Source organism: Thalassophryne amazonica, chromosome 19 (genome assembly GCF_902500255.1).
Source record: "Thalassophryne amazonica chromosome 19, fThaAma1.1, whole genome shotgun sequence".
Taxonomy (NCBI): domain Eukaryota; kingdom Metazoa; phylum Chordata; class Actinopteri; order Batrachoidiformes; family Batrachoididae; genus Thalassophryne; species Thalassophryne amazonica.
Window position 1 is genome coordinate 68,539,621 of NC_047121.1, and position 21,772 is coordinate 68,561,392.

General features: G+C 39.7%; 1 protein-coding gene across 3 annotated transcripts in view; it reads right to left on the reverse strand.

Annotated features, from left to right (window-relative positions):
• The window catches only part of bahd1 (bromo adjacent homology domain containing 1), an 83,706-nt gene that overhangs the window by 17,015 nt on the left and 44,919 nt on the right, over positions 1–21,772 (reverse strand). The gene's annotated exons all lie outside the window — the stretch shown is intronic.

Here is a 21,772-nt window from a genome sequence, read left to right on the forward strand (position 1 = left end):
GATCAGAATTACCTTTAGTGTCAGGACTGCACATACACTCCACTCAAAGATCTTCCGTTAATTAATTAATTTAATCAATTTATAACGCGCTAAATCATAACAAAAGTTGCCTCAAGGCACCTCACACAAAACAGCTCAAAATCAAATTAGAATAAGTGAGTAAATTAAAATAGTCAAATACACAATTAAAAGAGACAAGTAAAAGAATAAAACATAAAAAAATAAAAACTATTCATAAGAAAGGGAGCAAAGATACAGTTTTATTGTTGATTTAAAAAAGGTCCACGGAATCTGAGTGCTTCACGGTTGTAGGGAGACTGTTCCATAGAGCGGGTGAGTGATATGAGAAGGCTCTTTGACCTGCTGACTTCTTCACCCTATAGGACACACAGTAGTCCCGCATCCTGCGACCGCAGAACCCGGGCCGGTACGTAGGGCTTCACCAAATCAGCCAGTTAAGAAGGTGCCACTCCATGAACAATTTTATAGGTTAGCAGCAAGACCTTATAATCTGCTCTTACAGAGACAGGAAGTCAATACTAAGAAGCCAGAATGGGTGTAATATATTCAAACCTTCTGCTTTGTGTCAAAAGTCTGGCAGCAGCATTCTGAACCAGCTGGAAACCCCTAATGCTGGATTGTGGTGACCCTGAAAATCGGACATTACAATAATCCAATCTCAAACAAACAAAAGCATGATTTAGGGTCTCAGCATCAGCCATAGACAGGATGGGGCGAATCCTCACTATATTTCACAGATGGAAAAAAGCAGTATTGGTAATATCTGTTGTGTGGGCCGCCAGAAGAGGAGGTACTGCTGGCCCACCACCAGAGGGCGCCCTGCCTGAAGTGCGGGCTTCAGGCACGAGAGGGCGCTGTCGCCACGGACACAGCCGGGGGTGACAGCTGTCACTCATTATCTCTTGACAGCTGTCACCCATCTACTCTACATCATCTCACTCCATAAAGACCAGACGTCATCTCCACCTCGTTGCCGAGATATCGTACTTCTATGGAGTACCAGATCCGACAGTCGGGGACGGTGATCACCTGGGAATTCGGGACTTGGCGCCTCCAGTATTCACCAGGTTTGGTGGCGGCGGAAATCGTGTGGTTCCGGCTCTTCTCGGGAAGGATGTCTTCTATCCTCGAGCCTGCCCACACGTCACCATTGTGGATTGACTGTTATCAGATACTGAGATTGTTTGTATATTCGTTGTGCACCTTCACAACATTAAATTGTTACTTTTTGGCTCATCTATTGACCGTTCATTTGCGCCCCCTGTTGTGGGTCCGTGTCACTACACTTTCACAACAAATATCCCTAATATGGAGGTCAAAGGACCACGTGGGATCAAAAATTACCCCAAGGTTCCTTACTTTGTCCATATGATGTATGACACTCCGTTGAAAAGATTCCCCAAAATTTTCCTTGGGCTTCCATGTATGCATTTCCAGAGTATAAGTTACACTGGAGCCACTTTTAACAGTGTTTCACAGTGGTGTCAAAAGTACACACATTTGTTACTTAAGTAGAAGTATAGATACTGCAGTTTAAAAACACTCTGGTAAAAGTTGAAGTATCAACTTGACCTCTTTACTCAAGTAAAAGTGAAAAAGTATGTGCTCCAAAACCTACTTAAAGTATAAAAGTATAAAATAACCTTAAAAAAAAAAAAAAAAAAAGGTAGATGCCACTATATGAATTGAAAGCTTAATTTAAAAACTGATTCGTTCTACATGTGGCCCAAGACCCCAAACCCAAAATTACCCCCCAACACCACCTGCACGAAAATGTTTCAATTCTAGAAGCTCTGAAATGCAATCTGGGACTATTCCAGACAATAAACTGCAGTGAGTGCAGCATCCATTTAGTGAGAGAAAAAAAAACAACTTTCCTTATTCAGATTCATTCCAGTAGTATTCTGCTCTTACTAGGATGCAGCAGTTTTCTAGTTTGGCAGAAAGTTCTGGAGGAAATAACTGAAGAAATTAACACACTGAAAATATGGTTTGACTGAAACAAACTGTCATTAAACTTAAATAAAACAGGGATGAAATGGAGGTGTAAGAGTCACTAGGTGTTCACAGGAAACATTTATTTCTGTATGTATGTTCATTGTTAGTTGCTTTTATATTTTATTTTCTGTTGTGTTTCTATTCAGGTTCTTTTTGTCTCTTTCTCTGAAATTGTATATAATAATTATCATTAGACTATTAATATATAAACAAAAATAAACTTAAGAAATATTACAATTTGAAAATAAATGCACCCGAACTTTTAACATTGAAAATGCCATAGACATGCTAACGCGTTAGCGTCGCTCCTGTTATTAAGTTATAAAATACATCTATCAACTGTTTCAGAAGACCATAACAGGTTGGTTTAACATAGAAAAGGTAAATAATACTCACAGAAGTATGCTCTTTAGGGTTTTAGCGGGGGAAAATTAAGCGAAAGAAAGAAAGAATAAACGAAACAATAGGTCGAAGCATTGCTTCAATCTGCGAACCACTGCTTCGATTGGTTCAAAATCCATTCCTTTATCTTCATTGATCCATGTTTCTGATATAGCAATTATGTTAAATATTTTTTTTAAATTGACTTAAATATTCTTTAATGTTAAAGTTTGCATACAGACTTCTGCTGTTGAAATGGATTATTGATAATTTGTTATCTGTTTTAATGATCCGATTAAACTGTTCATCTGTATAATAGCAACAACTGTCATTAATATTTGAGAAGAAATTATTGTCCGGGTCTATATCGTGCTCCAAGTCCAGTACATTGTGGTCTGTGTATTTAAATGTTCTCAGTTCTACTTCTCCATGATCAGCAATCCTTTGAGTTATATCCTTCTTGTCTCCAGATGTAGATGAATAGGTAGTAGATGAATAGGTTCCTCTGGTCTGTGTCATGGTGTTGTGATGTGTTTGTGTCCTCATACCTTATTGGTCGTATTTGTCCAGATCCTCGATGTTCCTGATTACCATAACCTTTGCTTGTTCTGGTGTTCCGTTCAGTTTGATGAATGTTTTGCAGTTGGATGTCCATGTCTGTTGAATTTTTCCCTGATTTTTTTAAGAGATGAGCTTTCCTGGCGATGTCTGCGTTTCTTTTGGTCAGATGTTCATTGATGAATACGTTTGTTCCTTTGAGTTTCCATCCCTGTTTTAACAATGCCATTTTATGTGTTCTGTTGACAAACCTCATTATAACTGCTCGCTTGTCTCCATCCTCTCTCCTGGGCAGGGGGTGGCACGCTTCAATGTTATTACAGTCCATTTGAATACCTTTAGATTGCAGGAAGTCAGCCACCTGTTGTTCCACTGAGCTGGCCTCCTGCTCACTGGCCTCCCCTCCGCTGTCTTCTGACACCGCCCGTGCGTAGGATCGAATTTTAATATGAATTCCTGTAATAAAAACGTCGTTCATCCTTGTGTACTGTTCCAACTCCGCAACACGGTTCTCCAGGTGCACCAGACGCCGGTCTTTCTCTGCATTCTGGATCCGGAGAGCCTTCACTTCTTCCACCAGCTCCATAATGGATTTCTGCTGCATTTTAACAACAGAGATTTCCTCAGACAAAAAGTCCAGGGACTTCTTGATATCGTCTCCCTCCTCCGCCGTCAGTGCCTTCTTCGGACCCATGGTCAGATAAATCCGTGCTGGCACCTCGGTAAAGCCGCGCCGGTGGAACTACGCTGACGCCTCGAGCTTCCGGTAGATGTGCGCTGAGGCGTCAGCGCACATCCACCGGCGCTGAAGCCAAGAGTAACAAGGCTGTTTGTTTTAAAAATGTAAGGAATAGAAAGTACAGATACTTGTGTGAAAATGTAATAAGTAGAAGTCAGAAGTAGGCAGAAAAATAAGTAATGGAGTAAAGTATAGATACCTAAAAAGTGTACTTAAGTACAGTAACGAAGTATTTGTACTTCGTTACTTGACACCTCTGGTGTTTCACAGGTTAGTTTAACAACAAACAGAAACTCAGTGTAGCACATGTGCACACGACAGCCTGTGCTGTTACTTAACATGAGGACTTTTAAATTCCAAAAACAAAGTAGATGGGCAAATTAATATGCATTGGACCACATACTGGATATTATTAGATGCAGTCTGGACAAAAGAAATTGTTAGCTGGACACAGATTGATGGCCCATAGGAACACGGAGAAGTGAACGGTGTATTTATGCAGGAAGCCCTCAGCTTGTGATGTTTAACATAAGGACTGTTCTTCTTCTAGATGTTATTTGGTGTAGTTTGCACAAACGAAATCATCAGATGAACACAGACTGTTGGCCCACTTTATTTTATTTTGGGGGGATTTTTGTGCATTGGTGTAGTGTAATTTTATTATTGGCATTAATTCTTTTATTATTAGAGTTAATTTTGTTTAGTGCTTTGATTCCTGGGAATGCCTTATATAAATTATCATCATCATCATTGTTATTATTATTATTATTATTATAGAAATGTGACCTACTCTGGTCACATTTGAGCAACATGTTGAGCAACATGAGCAATGGGTTGCTGTCTGTAATTTTTAATCAACTAAAAACACAATGAAATGTGGGTAGATAAGAAAGTCATCTGCAGTGTAAGGAGGTCCAGGGCAGGGGTTTGTCAACCACTCTTCTGATGCATAATTTACAAACTACTTTTACTCAGATTGCTGTTGATTCCAAGAATGTATCACCATTTAAAGAATCTTCTCATTAACCTGCAAATTACTGCAAACAAAAGACAAGAAACAGAGATAAAGACATTGACTAAAGGTAGAATTTAAGTTCTGTGTGCTTTGTTTTCTGACGCTCAAACAAAGTATGAGTCCTGATTAGGAAGTAAGTCCTGCAACACACTCGATGCTGGTGTGCCGATGAGATGATCTACCTGACGAGAGGATCTCCACCGTGCAACTGCGCATGTGTGCATGTCGAGTTTATCTACATCTCTGTACCGCGCAACTGTGCATGCACATCTCTACTTTTTCTTCGGTGCCTGAGCTGAACTTGATGGGTGAGGTGTGCATGCGCAATTAGGCGGTAGAGCTCATCTCAATGGGACACGGTCGCCCGGAGATATGAGCTCCACTACCGAAGAAAACCCACGTACGTTTTGTCTGTACATCAAAATACAGTATTAAGTGTCTTTTCAATTGAAAAAAGTCAAGACTTGCATGTACACACTGCCTTTAAAGCAAAATACTGTCGATGACGGGGAGCTCAACTTGGCATACGTAACTGTCAATTTGCGCTACGGGGAGATCAGCTCGACATAACATCGGCACTTATCGCCAGATTCTGTAGCATGAAAGTAATGAGAGTTAATAACACCCATTGGATGGGACGCCAGTCAGACACAGGTTACATCCCCAGCAAGCTGGGTGGACTGAAGGTAAATGCAGATTACTGGTAAGTGTCTTGCCCACGGACCCAGACAGGTAGCATGAGAAGGATTCAAACACAGATCTACATATTGACAGGCCAGCTTCTTATTCACTCTGCTATGTTAACAGTCCTCATTAGGTTCAGCATTAATCAATTATAACATCTTATTATTTCTTATTCACTTAAGTGATTAAAAGCTAATCATGTCCGCTCCACCTGTGAGTGTTGAGGTTCACGGGTGTAATTAGATTAACCTTAAAAAAAAAAAATGCTGCAAAAGCCTTTTTTACCCTGAAGAATTAAATGATTTTCCCATCATTCGTCTGCAAAGTTAAAGCGTTACTGGAGCCTTTGAAAAAGCACCGTGTGATGTGAAATAATCACAAACAAACAAACAAACCGATCAAATGACACGGATTGATTCTCATGTCATCAAAACCGGCGGCACAGGCACTCGTCGCACAATAGCTTGTTCCGTTTCCACATCAACAGGCCGGTACCAAGTATAAGAACGCATCATATCACAACTGATATCAAGTAACTGTTAATACTGTGAGTGAAAACATCATTAATCTAACGTCTCCCTGCACACTCGCAGAAGGAAAAAATCCTCAGTTTGGAGAATCTTTTAAAGTTCCTGGTGACTCAACTAGCAGTGACCTTTCTGCAATGACACTCCTGCATGCAACACAAAGACACGACTCATCCGTCTTTCTGCAGCCCTGAAACACAATTACACTACTTGACCTCCACGACAAAGGCAACGCGGGTCTTGTTTAGCTAAACTGTCTCTTCAGAGGGAAAAGAACTTTCAGATCATCCTCTCAGAAACAGCAACCAAACAGATTTTATTAAGAATATAAACTGACTAATCATAAGATTGGTTTTAAAGAGGACACTTAGAGCAAGATGTTTCCACACAACAGGCTGGGACAACTGAAATGTACACAAGGGTGCTCCAAGGAGCCAGAAAGAGGGGGGGTTACGGCCACCCGGTTTCCAGCTGGCTGTCGCCCAGTTTCTGGCAAAATTTGATGCAGTCATGCTGCTCCAGTTGTTCCGCCATTTTCCTTGCAATGAAAATCCGACGAGAGACTACACCCGTCCTCACACAAAGGCTGCTTACCACCAAATGACGCAATCGACAGGCATGAAAAAATTCACGCATGCGCACGAAGGTTCAAGGTTGGCTCATGCAAGCACATGTGATTCAAATCCATCAGGTTTTTGCAAAAAATAAAAAGGTCGGATACTTTTCTAACAGACCTCGTATGTGTTATATTTTCACTTTGTACAAATGACAGACTTGACATTAATGTAGTTAAACTATCCGGATTCATTTGGTTTATAAATCAAAACCATAAGTCAAACTTATGGTTCCTTTTGAGGACTTCAGACTTGGCTGGACAGCTGTATGGTGTAAAGGGAAAACACTTGTTTTTTTGTAGCAGCCTGGCAGCTAGGCCCCTTCTGCTGGAGTAGAGTTGAGCTCAGCTCCTCTCAGCTGCCTCACTGCTGCAAAATACGTAGCAGACAGGAGCCAACAGGGTTTATAAATGTTTTTTTTACAGTTACTAACTATGTAAATAAACGTTAGCGGTCTAAAAGTTACCAGAACTAAATTTAGCGGAAGCCAATTGGTCCACTGATGGTTTCTGAAGTTAACTGAAAAGCTAATCTAGTAACAAACAAGTTAGCTTCAATAATTAGTGGTTCAATTTAGGGCTGTGCAATTAACCGAATTTCGATCGCGATATCGATATTTGTATCAAACAATCTCCAAACTTGTATAATCGAGTGAAACGATTTAAGGGCCTTTCATCAGGTCAATCCGTCAATGTGTCCCAAGACGCATGATGTCAGACGCGTCGCTTCGGAAGCGGCAAGGGGGCAGGATTGCTACATCACACTCTGGCTGTTTCCACAACCTGAAAAAAGTTCAGCGATCGCCTTCTTGAATCTGCGTCGCCTGAACCAAAAAAAGCTTTAAAAAACAGCAGAACAATTCTCCCATCACCCTGCGGGGAGAAGCTTTTTTTCCCAGCTACTTTTCAGAGTGACGCCAACCAAGGGAGGACTGACGACTTGGTGGGATATCGATCGAAACGCCGACAGCGGGCCGACCCGCACAGAGAAGCCGGCCTTCAGGTATCATCCCTGGGCAGACGGAGGCAGGCAGCCGGGGTGATGGAGCAAACCCACTCAGTCCGAAATCTCCCACTTTTTGGATATATGCGAAGTCCCAGTTTGCCCAACGGAGTTTAGTTCTGCAGCTTTATCGAGGTGAGAATAATGTAAAAATAAAACATGACGTTTACTGAACTGCTCTGAAGGTTTATTGATCGGCTAACATTAGCTTAGCCTTTTAGCACAGTTGATCTGAGTGAACACTTTAATTTGTAAATGGTTCAGTCTTTTTTATTTTTACCAAATAAAGCTACAGCTTTTTTCAGACACCACAAAAGTTCAACTTTAAATAACTTGTTTTTTCGGGCGTTTTTTTCCATCGTTTTTCCATGTTTTTTTTCCTTTTTTATATATATATATAAACTGTTTAGTGTTACTTTATATTTATTATTTTGTTTGGTTATGTATGGTTATGTTTATTTACTTTGTTTCTTGTAAATTTCTCCAAAATGAGATAAGGAGACGTGGTCAAGGGAATGATGACAAAAACACAAACTAATGAACATAAATTGAAACAAAAACAATGCAGCTGCACTATGTCCTAGTAGCACAAGTCAGGGAGATGTCCAAAGACACTGACCAACTGGTCAGTGACAACAGGGAAAGGAGAGGAAAACAGAAAAATAATATATAATATGATATTTTTAATATTTATTTTATTCATTTTTATGTTTTATACACATTGTCTATAACAATTTTTTTGTTTTGTTTTTTTAGAGTGAGAAAAATGCTGAATAAATGCATTGTGTAACAAAAATAAAATAATCGTTTGAATAATCGTGATTTCAGTATTTACCTAAATAATCGTGATACTGATTTTTTCCATAATCGAGCAGCCCTAGTTCAATTTCAATTTATTTTAATTTATATAGCACCAAATCACAACAGAGTTGCCTCAAGGCGCTTCACACAAGTAAAGTCTAACCTTACTAACCCCAAGAGCAGCAGTGGTAAGAAAAACTCCCTCTGAGGAAGAAACCTCAAGCAGACCAGACTCAAAGAAGTGACCCTCTGCTTGGGCCAGTGACCCTCTGCTTGGGCCACAAGATTAGCGGAACTATGCCCACCACTGGGTGTTGTCCACATACTTAATGAAGGTGTTGCTGGTGTGGTTAGGGGTGCAGTCAGAGGTGTAGAGGGTGAAGAGAAGTGGGCTCAGTACTCAGCCTTGAGGGGAACCGGTGCTGAGTGTGAGAGCTGTGGATTTGTGGGGGCCAATCCTGACTCTCTGTGAGTGATCTGACAGAAAGTCCTTAATCCAAAAACATGTGGAATGAGGTAGACTGAGGTTCATCAGTTTCCTCGCGAGGCCATGAGGGAGGATGGTGTTGAATACTGCACTATAATCCACTAAGAGAAGATGGGTTAGTTACCCTGTTGCTCCAGGTGGGTCAGCGTGGTGTGGAGGGCAGCGGCCACAGCATCCTTGGTTGACCTGTTGGTCTTGTATGTTTATTGATACAGGTCATGAGTGGGGGTTATGAAAGACATGATTTGACTTCTAACCAGTTTTTCAAAACATTTCATTAACATTGTGAGTATCAGGTTTGACGGGCTGGACACAAATGCAGGACGCAGGTACACAGCTCAGTGGAGATAAGATGTTTACTCTGTAAACAGGCTGGGGTTGGTACACAGATAGGCAGTCCAAAAAGAGCAACAGTAACAAATACATCAGGCTAGGCGTGGTCGAGGTACACAGGCAGGTAGTCAAAAAACACGATGAGGCAAACAAAGCAAGACAAGGAAATACATAAACAGAGCTGGAAAGAGGCACAAGGCGCTACAATCTGGCGAGGGAGTAAGGCACAATGGAGAGCTTAAATACACCCAGGTGATGAGGTGCAGATAGAGAACAGGTCTGCGTGGAACACACCAGAAGGAGGGCGTGGCCAGACAGAGGGAAACACCCACCACCAAGAGCCAGCAGAGACAGACAGGAAAGACAGACCCAAACAGAACAAAAACCCCACAACAGAATAAACAAAAGTAACTGAAGAACACAGAACCAAGACATAAACGCTGGCAAGACCCAAATCCTGACAGTGAGTGCAACATGCTGGTAGTCATTGAGGCTGGTTATGGGGGATTTCTTGGGTAGGGGAACTACGTTGGAGGTCTTCAGGCATGATGGGACAGCAGACTGTCATTTGTGCAATGGTAATAATATTTCAACGAGGCTCCATTCCAGTCTTCTTGAAGTTGTGAGCAGTGAGGCAACAAACACAAGTTGCACTTTGTATAATTCCTACAATCATGCCCAGAGAAGTGCATAACTTCTACAGAGTTATCATGGGTGGCTTGATGGCTTCCCTCACTAGCCCCCTCCTTGCACAGCCACTCAGTTTTTGAGAACTGCATTGAATGATGTCAATGAAGTCCAGCTTATGACAGAGTGCCAAGACAAGAGTTGTGGCATTATATGAGGAACTCTGGAGTGGCAGAGAAGTGAGGATGTGAAGGATATGTAGAAGGACAGCAGTGACTGTAGTGAGATGTGCAGTTGGAATGACTGATGCATTAAACTAGACTGATGCATTAAACTAGAAGATATAAAGACAGTCGGCAGACCTGAAGAAGAAGCTATTTTCTTTACTAGTGAACAGGATGGACAGAATTAGGAATGAACAGAGAGGAACAGCGCAGGTAGGATGGTTTGGAGACGAGGTCAGAGACGACATTGAGATAGTTTAGATATGTACAGAACAGGGACGAAGGATATATAGGGAGCAGTGCTGTCACAGTTATTTTGAAAAAGTAATCAAATTACTGATTATTGATTATTCTTTGAAAAAGTAGCTTAGTTACTTTACTGATTACTCAATTTTAAAAGTAACTAAGTTAGATTACTAGTTACTTTGTTAGTTACTTTCAGCATCTGCCGACAACAACCCCCTGCCACTGCAACATGAAAATGATAACCAGTTTTCGCAATACTCACTTTATTCGAAATGCATTAATAACAGTAACATAAACAATGTATGTCCTGATATTTTAAGTTGAACTTAAAAACTATTTCCTATAAATAAATAAACTGTAAAATATGAAATAAAATCAGTCTTTCTTGATTTCAATGAACATAAATACTTGTTTTATAAAAAATAAAATAAAGACAAAGACAGTCTTTCTTGACCTCATGTTTAACTGTTGACAGCAGTGTAACGGTAAAACTTACAATTTACAATCTACATTGTTTATAAATGCAACAATTAAATTCTTTCTAACATTTTCCTAACATTTAAATTCTTTCTAAACATGTTAGTTGTTGAAATTATTGTGATTATTATGATTATTTATTATTATTATCATAAGTAGTAGTAGTTTGAAAAAATGTCTTCAAAAGTGGACCTTTAATCTAGGGGTGTTTTAGGAGCCACATCCCTCGACCCCACGCCCCAAATATGGCTGTCTGTCCATCTGTCTGTCTCAGTGTAAGTTCAGTCCTATTAGCACTAGGATCTTCAAATTCACAGGGAGTATTCTTGGGACATAGACCTTGGAGAAGTTCAAAGATGGCTAACCTTGACCTATTTTAAGAGGTCAAAAAGTCACATTCTGTTTCTTATTTTTATGCTCATATGGCTGAGGGTATCATAGCATATCATTATATCTTTTCATTGTAGAGATTTGTTTTCACTGGAAGTTTGCAGGGCATAATTTCAGAAATTTTAGCATTAAGAAGCATGAACTTTTTATTTGACATATAAAAATTAAAATGCATAAAAGCTTAAGTGTGCCCAAACTTTTGCATCTACCAAATACAAAACAAAAAAATCTTCTCTACTTTCTGCCACAGCAGATCAATTGTTTCCATCTCACCCTGTCCTCTGTATCTTCCTCTGTCACACCAACCACCTGCATGTCCTCCCTCAGCACATCCATAAACCTCCTCTTTGGTCTCCCTCTTCTCCTCCTGCCTGGTGGCTCCATCCTCAGCATCCTTCTCCCTATATACCCTGGGTCCCTCCTCTGCACATGTCCAAACCATCTCAATCTCATCTCTCTCTCTTTGTCTCCAAACCGTTCCACCTGAGCTGTCCCTCTGATATGTTCATTCCTAATCCTGCCCATTCGCGTTACTCTCAAAGAGAAGCTCAACATCTTCAACTCTGCCTGCTGTCTTTTTGTTAGTGCCACTGTCTCTAAGCCGTCCAACATAGCTCGTCTCATTACTGTCTTGCATACTTTCCCCTTCACTCATAAATCACTCCTGCCACCTTTCTCCACCCACTCCACCCTGCCTGCACTCTCTTCTTCACCTCTCTACCACACTCTCCATTACTTTGAACAGTTGACCCCAAATATTTAAACTCATCTACTTTCACCACTTCTACTCCTTGTAACTGCACTATTCCACTGGGCTCCCTCTCATTCACACACATGTACTCAGTCTTCCTTCTACTGACTTTCATTCCCCTTCTCTCCAGAGCATATCTCCATCTCTCCAGACTAGACTCAAATTGCTCTCTGCTCTCAATACAGATCACAATGTCATTCGCAAACATCATAGCCCATGGGGACACCTGTCTGATGTCATCCGTCAACCTGTCCATCACCACTGCAAACAAGAAAGGACTCAGAGCTGATCCTTAGTGTAACCCCACCTCCACTTAGAATGAGTCTGTCATTCCTTCTGCGCATCTCACCGCTGTCACACTATCCTTGTACATGTCCTGTACTAACCTAAAATACTTCTCTGCCACTCCAGACTTCCTCATACAATACCACAACTCTTCTCTTGACACCCTGTCATAAGCTTTCTCTAAATCCACAAACACACAATGTAACTCTTTCTGGCCTTCTCTATAGTTCTCCAACAGTATTCTCAGAGCAAACACTGCATCTGTCGTGCTCTTTCTTGGCATGAAATCATATTGCTGCTCACAGATCTTCACCTGTTTTCTAAGCCTAGCTTCTACTACTCTTTCCCATAACTTCATGCTGTGGCTGATCAACTTTATGTCTCTGTAGTTACTACAGCTCTGCACATCACCCCTGTTCATAAAAACAGGAACCAGCACACTCCATTTGTCTCCACTCCTCAGATATCCTCTCACTTTCCAAGATTTTATTAAACAATCTGGTTAGAAACTCCACTGCCATCTCTCCTAGACATTTCCATGCCTCCACTGGAATGTCATCTGGACCAACTGCCTTTCCAGTCTTCACAGTTGCCCTCACTTCATCTTGACTAATCTCTTGTACTTCCTGATTTACTCTCACCACATCATCCAGCCTTGTCTCGCTGTCATTTTCTTCATTCATCAGCTCCTCAAAATATTCCCTCCACTTTCTCAGCACACACTCCTTGCTTCAGCACACTACCATCTGCATCTTTTAACCCCTAACCTGCTGCACATCCTTTAGAGCTCTGTCCCTTTATCTGTCCAATCTGTACAAGTCCTTTTCTCCTTCCTTACTATTCAACTTCTTGTACTGCTTGCAATATGCCTTTTCCTTTGTTTTTGCCACTTCTCTTTTCGCCTTGTGCCGCATCTCCTTGTACTCCTGTCTACTTTCTTCATCTTTCCGATTATCCCAAAACTTTTTTGCCAACCTCTTTCTCCTAATGCCTTCCTGGACATCTTCGTTCCACCACCAATTCTCCTTGTCTTCCTTCTACTGTCCAGATGTCACACCCAGTACCTAGCTGTCTCCCTCACCACATCTGCAGCACTTGACTTCTGTGCGTGTCTATTTTTGTGGTCGCTGAGCATCTCTGAGTACATTTTCTACATAAACCTGATTTGTCGCTGTGCTGCTGCTGTTCACACTTGCTTCATCAAAAGATGTCATGCGGTTCTGCCAACATCATTAAAACCTTGTAAGTTCAACCTCTCACAGCCTATCAAACCGTATATGTGATACAAACTGATTGATTTGATCAACAGGTTTTATTTTGAGCCCTTTGAGTTCACTATGAATGTGCATCAAATCTTGAATCAATTCTATTTCTGTAAAGCCAAAAACCAGAACCTTGTCTGGTTCTTAATAAAGTACATTCATTACTTCTGCAAAAACCAGGCAGAAAAAAAAAAAAAAATCATACATTTTCATTCCATTTGTCCTTCTGGCCGATAAGAACTTCCAACTCCACAGGCTGTACTTGACGTTTGTTAAAAAGCTGCACAAAGCCTTCTTCAAATTATTCAGAGTTGAATGGTGCAAAGCCAGCCTGACTCCAGAGTGGACAGAACATTCTGAATGGACATTTTCAACCATCTCATACCTCAACGGGCCCTTACTGCCAAATGAGTCTGTGAACCGTGAAATGCAATCCATGAGAGGGAAATTTAATTTGCAGATAACAAGAGGACAGGAGGAGCCTCACATTGAGTTTCTGTCTGTAGATATCAAATCAAGTTTCTTCATTTGAATAAGACAAGCGTGCACAGCAGACGGACAGGAGCTCGTTATTTCTCTGAGCGAGACCCGTCTGACCAACACAATATAGGTTTTGAAGAATTAATACCGAGGACAGGAGATACATCTGACAATCGAACCCGTCTTTATATCTGCCTGTTGCCGAGAGATTCAACTCTAAAAATAAAAAGAATTAGACGTCTGAGACGTAGAGCATAAATACATCTTCTGTTCTAAATGTCCTCTGAATACTTTGTTTATATCTAACAAGTAGAAATACCTGTTTGTTAGAATGCATAATGAAAACGATAAAAATAAAATACCACGTGATCAGCACAGTGAGCTCACGAACATTAGTTGCAATCAAGAACATAATTATGTTGTCGATAGATTCAACACCCTGTCACTTATCTCTACAAATTATGATATTTACACTGTGAGCAGAAATGAACATGTTTACAGCCTGGTACCAAAAAACAAACAAAATGCGCACGCACTTTTGGCCTCTGACCCAATGCGCAAAAATATTTTACTTACTTAAATATTTCAAGTTTGTGTAACTTGGAATATTTAAATAAGTTGAACTTTACGGCTTTGAGTTTACACTACTTAATCTATGTGATTAATTTGTGTATTCGGGTTTACATCTAATTTCCCCATGCATGGTGATTTTTTTAACATCTTAGTTTAAGATATCTTAAGCCATAAAGTTATGCATAATTAGGTGTGTGGCCGCTTTGAGTGACACCTTTGGTTGTGGCTGACCTGAGCATAGAGCTGTGATTGGTGAGTGGCTGCAGATATATATATATTTTTTTTTGGGGGGGGGGGGGGGGGTATTTTATTACAAATATCCATAAAAATGTGAGTTGCTGAGTTGTTAATTTTCCTAACAGCTCAACTAATCAATCAGTCAATCAATTTTATTTATATAGCGCCAAATCACAACAAACAGTTGCCCCAAGGCGCTTTATATTGTAAGGCAAGGCCATACAATAATTACAGAAAAACCCCAACTGTCAAAACGACCCCCTGTGAGCAAGCACTTGGCGACAGTGGGAAGGAAAAACTCCCTTTTAACAGGAAGAAACCTCCAGCAGAACCAGGGTCAGGGAGGGGCAGTCTTCTGCTGGGACTGGTTGGGGCTGAGGGAGAGAACCAGGAAAAAGACATGCTGTGGAAGGGAGCAGAGATCAATCACTAATGATTAAATGCAGAGTGGTGCATACAGAGCAAAAAGAGAAAGAAACACTCAGTGCATCATGGGAACCCCCCAGCAGTCTAAGTCTATAGCAGCATAACTAAGGGATGGTTCAGGGTCACCTGATCCAGCCCTAACTATAAGCTTTAGCAAAAAGGAAAGTTTTAAGCCTAATCTTAAAAGTAGAGAGGGTGTCTGTCTCCCTGATCTGAATTGGGAGCTGGTTCCACAGGAGAGGAGCCTGAAAGCTGAAGGCTCTGCCTCCCATTCTACTCTTACAAACCCTAGGAACTACAAGTAAGCCTGCAGTCTGAGAGCGAAGCGCTCTATTGGGGTGATATGGTACTATGAGGTCCCTAAGATAAGATGGGACCTGATTATTCAAAACCTTATAAGTAAGAAGAAGAATTTTAAATTCTATTCTAGAATTAACAGGAAGCCAATGAAGAGAGGCCAATATGGGTGAGATATGCTCTCTCCTTCTAGTCCCCGTCAGTACTCTAGCTGCAGCATTTTGAATTAACTGAAGGCTTTCAGGGAACTTTTAGGACAACCTGATAATAATGAATTACAATAGTCCAGCCTAGAGGAAATAAATGCATGAATTAGTTTTTCAGCATCACTCTGAGACAAGACCTTTCTGATTTTAGAGATATTGCGTAAATGCAAAAAAGCAGTCCTACATATTTGTTTAATATGCGCATTGAATGACATATCCTGATCAAAAATGACTCCAAGATTTCTCACAGTATTACTAGAGGTCAGGGTAATGCCATCCAGAGTAAGGATCTGGTTAGACACCATGTTTCTAAGATTTGTGGGGCCAAGTACAATAACTTCAGTTTTATCTGAGTTTAAAAGCAGGACATTAGAGGTCATCCATGTCTTTATGTCTGTAAGACAATCCTGCAGTTTAGCTAATTGGTGTGTGTCCTCTGGCTTCATGGATAGATAAAGCTGGGTATCATCTGCGTAACAATGAAAATTTAAGCAATGCCGTCTAATAATACTGCCTAAGAGAAGCATGTATAAAGTGAATAAAATTGGTCCTAGCACAGAACCTTGTGGAACTCCATAATTAACCTTAGTCTGTGAAGAAGATTCCCCATTTACATGAACAAATTGTAATCTATTAGATAAATATGATTCAAACCACTGCAGCGCAGTGCCTTTAATACCTATGGCATGCTCTAATCTCTGTAATAAAATTTTATGGTCAACAGTATCAAAAGCAGCACTGAGGTCTAACAGAACAAGCACAGAGATGAGTCCACTGTCTGAGGCCATAAGAAGATCATTTGTAACCTTCACTAATGCTGTTTCTGTACTATGATGAATTCTAAAACCTGACTGAAACTCTTCAAATAGACCATTCCTCTGCAGATGATCAGTTAGCTGTTTTACAACTACCCTTTCAAGAATTTTTGAGAGAAAAGGAAGGTTGGAGATTGGCCTATAATTAGCTAAGATAGCTGGGTCAAGTGATGGCTTTTTAAGTAATGGTTTAATTACTGCCACCTTAAAAGCCTGTGGTACATAGCCAACTAATAAAGACAGACTGATCATATTTAAGATCGAAGCATTAAATAATGGTAGGGCTTCCTTGAGCAGCCTGGTAGGAATGGGGTCTAATAGACATGTTGATGGTTTGGAGGAAGTAACTAATGAAAATAACTCAGACAGAACAATCGGAGAGAAAGAGTCTAACCAAATACCGGCATCACTGAAAGCAGCCAAAGATAACGATACGCCTTTGGGATGGTTATGAGTAATTTTTTCTCTAATAGTTAAAATTTTGTTAGCAAAGAAAGTCATGAAGTCATTACTAGTTAAAGTTAAAGGAATACTCGGCTCAACAGAGCTCTGACTCTTTGTCAGCCTGGCTACAGTGCTGAAAAGAAACCTGGGGTTGTTCTTATTTTCTTCAATTAGTGATGAGTAGTAAGATGTCCTAGCTTTACGGAGGGCTTTTTTATAGAGCAACAGAGTCTTTTTCCAGGCTAAGTGAAGATCTTCTAAATTAGTGAGACGCCATTTCCTCTCCAACTTACGGGTTATCTGCTTTAAGCTGCGAGTTTGTGAGTTATACCACGGAGTCAGGCACTTCTGATTTAAAGCTCTCTTTTTTAGAGGAGCTACAGCATCCAAAGTTGTCTTCAATGAGGATGTAAAACTATTGACGAGATACTCTATCTCACTTACAGAGTTTAGGTAGCTACTCTGCACTGTGTTGGTATATGGCATTAGAGAACATAAAGAAGGAATCATATCCTTAAACCTAGTTACAGCGCTTTCTGAAAGACTTCTAGTGTAATGAAAGTTATTCCCCACTGCTGGGTAGTCCATCAGAGTAAATGTAAATGTTATTAAGAAATGATCAGACAGAAGGGCGTTTTCAGGGAATACTGTTAAGTCTTCAATTTCCATACCATAAGTCAGAACAAGATCTAAGATATGATTAAAGTGGTGGGTGGACTCATTTACATTTTGAGCAAAGCCAGTTGAGTCTAATAATAGATTAAATGCAGTGTTGAGGCTGTCATTCTCAGCATCTGTGTGGATGTTAAAATCGCCCACTATAATTATCTTATCTGAGCTAAGCACTAAGTCAGACAAAAGGTCTGAAAATTCACAGAGAAACTCACAGTAACGACCAGGTGGACGATAGATAATAACAAATAAAACTGGTTTTTGGGACTTCCAATTTGGATGGACAAGACTAAGAGTCAAGCTTTCAAATGAATTAAAGCTCTGTCTGGGTTTTTGATTAATTAATAAGCTGGAATGGAAGATTGCTGCTAAGACATATGCGCGCCGCTATTTGCATTGAGCGAAATTATCGTGCACTGTAATTTTAGATGCTAACCATGAGCTCAGTTTGTCCACGATTACTGAGGAAACTAGACCACCGTGCACACAGAGCACAAACCTCTGCCAAGTGTTCAATTCCACAAATTTTTACCTTGGAAAAACTTTTCAAGGTCAAACTCTTGTTAGAAGTGGCTTTTCATAAGATAAATTAGATGTGATCAAATGTCAGGAGTATGTATTTAGTTCATGCACTTGAATCAAAGTTTTTTTGTAGTGTTCTCAGGTTTTTTTTCCCCAAAAATGTATCGGTTTCTGAATCCCTTTTCAGATAATTCTCACAGAACAGTGGTTAACTCTGTTATGCACAATTTGTTATTGCTTTTTGGCACTTGGTTTCTGATTGAAGACAGACAAACAGGCATAAAATTAGAATCTCTATCCAATAACCTGTATCCAATAACGGAAAAATGAGAGTGTTTGAGGCACTTTTGACTGAGATATAACGCAAAATGTACACCAAATGGGCTTTTTAATATTAAATTAAAATGTCCATAAAATCCCCAGTCAAGATCAGATTCAGATCAAACTTTGTTAGGCGACAGAGTCAGTCTGCACCTCATTTTCAAATATGAGAGTGATTGGGGCACGTTTAATTAAGATAGAATAAAGGATTATTAACCGACTGTGAGGTTAATAATTCATTTATTATATGGCTATTTTATATATATATATATAAAAACACATAAACTTCAGTCAGTCAGAGGCCTGTTTGCTTCACCTCTATAAAGAACTTGCTAACAGATGGTCCGGTTGTTAGCTGGTAAACTTTCAATCTCTGTGTTTTTTCAGATGCTGTTTAGACATTTCTGGAGTATCTTCATTTCCGACATGGGATTTCTTTTAATCATGTTTTTTGCTTCCTGGTTTGTAACAAAAATACGTGTTGCAGACCAACTGTCATGGTAACTGGTCCGATATGGAAAAATATCAGGCCGATAATCAGCCAATCAGAGCGTGCATAGCATCGCAGCCATATAATAGTGTGAAGTATATATTAAATGGGATTTCAATGGCCACAAAATCTGTAATACAGATCAGATCTGGATCAAACTTTGTCTGCCAATAAAGGATACCATCCTACATAATACTCTAAAATATGAAAGAAATTCAGTCTTTCTTGACAGTTATGAATTTTTCGAAAAGTGGTTCAATGTTAAAGATAGGGATTTTGCCCAGATTTTTCCTGAGTTTGACCTATGACCTTGAAAATTTAATCAGTTCTTGCCTATCGGGATATGAATCCTATGTAATTCATAACAATATTTGAAAAATTGTGGTTTACAGGTTGTTCACAAACAGACAAACAAACAGGGATGAAATGTGGGAGGTAAAAAGTAAGATGAACAATCTTAATGCTTTGAAATACAGAGAACCGGGATTTAAAGTGGTCTGGGGGTGCCTGAAGGCTAATGAACAAATATGGCATTGGTGTCGCTCTTGAAAGTGGCTGGAATTTTTTAGAATGGGTCACAGTGGGGTCAAGTGAAGGTCAAAATTCCAAAATGCTCCAACCCTGCTACACCGTAACAAGTCTGACCAATGGTTACTTAAAAAAATGTGGCAACAAAGTGACACACACTCAAAAAAAAAAAAAAAAAAAAACCTCATTGGATGAACTCAATTCAATAATGTGCAGGATTTCCACCTAATAAACATATGTAGCCCCAACTCCAAAAAAACACATCCATGCAAGACAATTTAATTTAGCTGGAACTACATATATTTATTACATGGAAATCCAATCCAATTTGTCAGTTTTTTGAGTGCATAATATAACTGAACAGATTTTAAGTTCCACAATTTTGATTAAAAAGTACTGAATACATTTACTAAACTTAAAACAAAGTAAGTACATGTTAATAAAAGCAACAGGTGAAATGTCACTTTGTTGCCATACCCAATATCGAATATGAATAATATAGAATATGAGTCGGGCATTTAAATTTTGGATATTGGGTATACCAACAAAGTGATATTCAATATTACTGAACAGATTTAAAGACCTATTATACAAATTAAAACAAAATTAAACAATTATTTTTAGGTACAGATAAATAAGAACAACAGTGTAAATGTGTTGATTTCAGTGTGGAAGGTTCCCGGTTCAAACTCCACCCCTGCCCCCATTTCTCCATGTAATGTGGAGTTGCTTCAGGAAGGGCATCGACATAACTCATCAAGTCAACACATTTCAACTGTTACTTTTATTAATATGTACTTAAATTTTTTTGTTTAAGTTTGGTTAATGTATTCAATACTTTTTAATCAAAATTGCAGAACTTAAAATCTATTCAATTATATTATGTGTCACTTTGTTGCCACAATATTTTAAAGTAACAACTGGTCAAAATTTTTACAGTGTAAAAAGTATTCCAAATAGCTCATCTTGTTATAAAGAATATCAAAAAAGTATACACCATCTTTGGGTTTTTGATTCTGTGCTGCAGAAATGTTGGTGCTACCACCGCTCATCTTTGTTCACCACTGGGGGTGTTCTGTCGAGATGAGGTGCATTGTTGAGATGAGTTCCTCGCGTAACTGCATGTGTGTGCACTGAAAAAAAATTACTTGACGAAGTTCGCTTATTTTGATGGGCAAGTAAATGTATAAATTGTTCGTCCGAACGTAGTAATGTATAAAATCTACTCACTATAAAATGAGAAGTATTTTTAACTTGGAGTTAGCTTATTTCGACAGGCAAAATATACATATACATACATTTATGCTCCTAATGTAAATACAATACAATTAATTAAAAAAAAAAAACTTTGACGGAAAAAAACAAACAAAAAACAAAACAAAATGCGCATTCGCAGTTGCACATCGAGCGAGTTACATCATCTCCACATGCGCAGTAGCGCGACACACCTCATCTCGATGGGACAGAGGCAGCACAACATACAGTAACAGAAAGCGCAGCAGTTTAAGTAGGTATATCAAGCCGTTATACGCCCTACAGTTGTCGGACATGTTGATCTGTGACAGTTGTTGCGAGAGCCTCGTGTTGACCTTTGAACTTTTACAAAAGTTTGAAGATTCAAAACCAACTGAACTCAGCCATATTGAAACGTTAAAATTGAGCCATCAGATGGTTCATTGTACATTTAGAGTGATTCAGGGCTCTGTGTATCGATATCAGTTACATAAAAAAGCATTTATTTTCGATGTGTACCTGTGAACTGTTTGCACCCCTACGGCTTCACATTTGTTCCATTACAAGCTTTTATACAGGCTGGAAAATAGATGGAGGAAAAAAATAAGTTTGAAATTTGCACACTTGGTCCATTTACAAAATGAATGAACCCAACATGGATCAAAGTCAGAACTTTAATTCTGTTCATCAGAAGACACCACAAGATCACATAAGTGACTTTTTCATCAAAATACTTCATGCACCACACATAAAACAGCCTTTTTTGTGGAACTGGACAACTTTACCCTCCGTGGATAATGCAGGAGTTTCACACCAGGGATCATCATTCTGCAGGTTTTCAATCCAACCATTGGCCTCAACAGGTTGGACTGAAAACCTGCAGGCTGAAGGCTCTTCAAGGCACATTATGGGCATCCTCAGGGCGAAAACTGGGACACGCACGCACGCACACAAAATTCTGCATTTTTCGGACTCCTGCTGAAACACCATCAGATGGAGCAGATTTTGCGCACAGACTCTCAACAATCTGAAGCCTGCAGCTTCGACCACCAAGTTCTTGAAGCAAATCAGCAGTTCAGCTTCAGGCAGCAAAGCAAAAGCAGCAA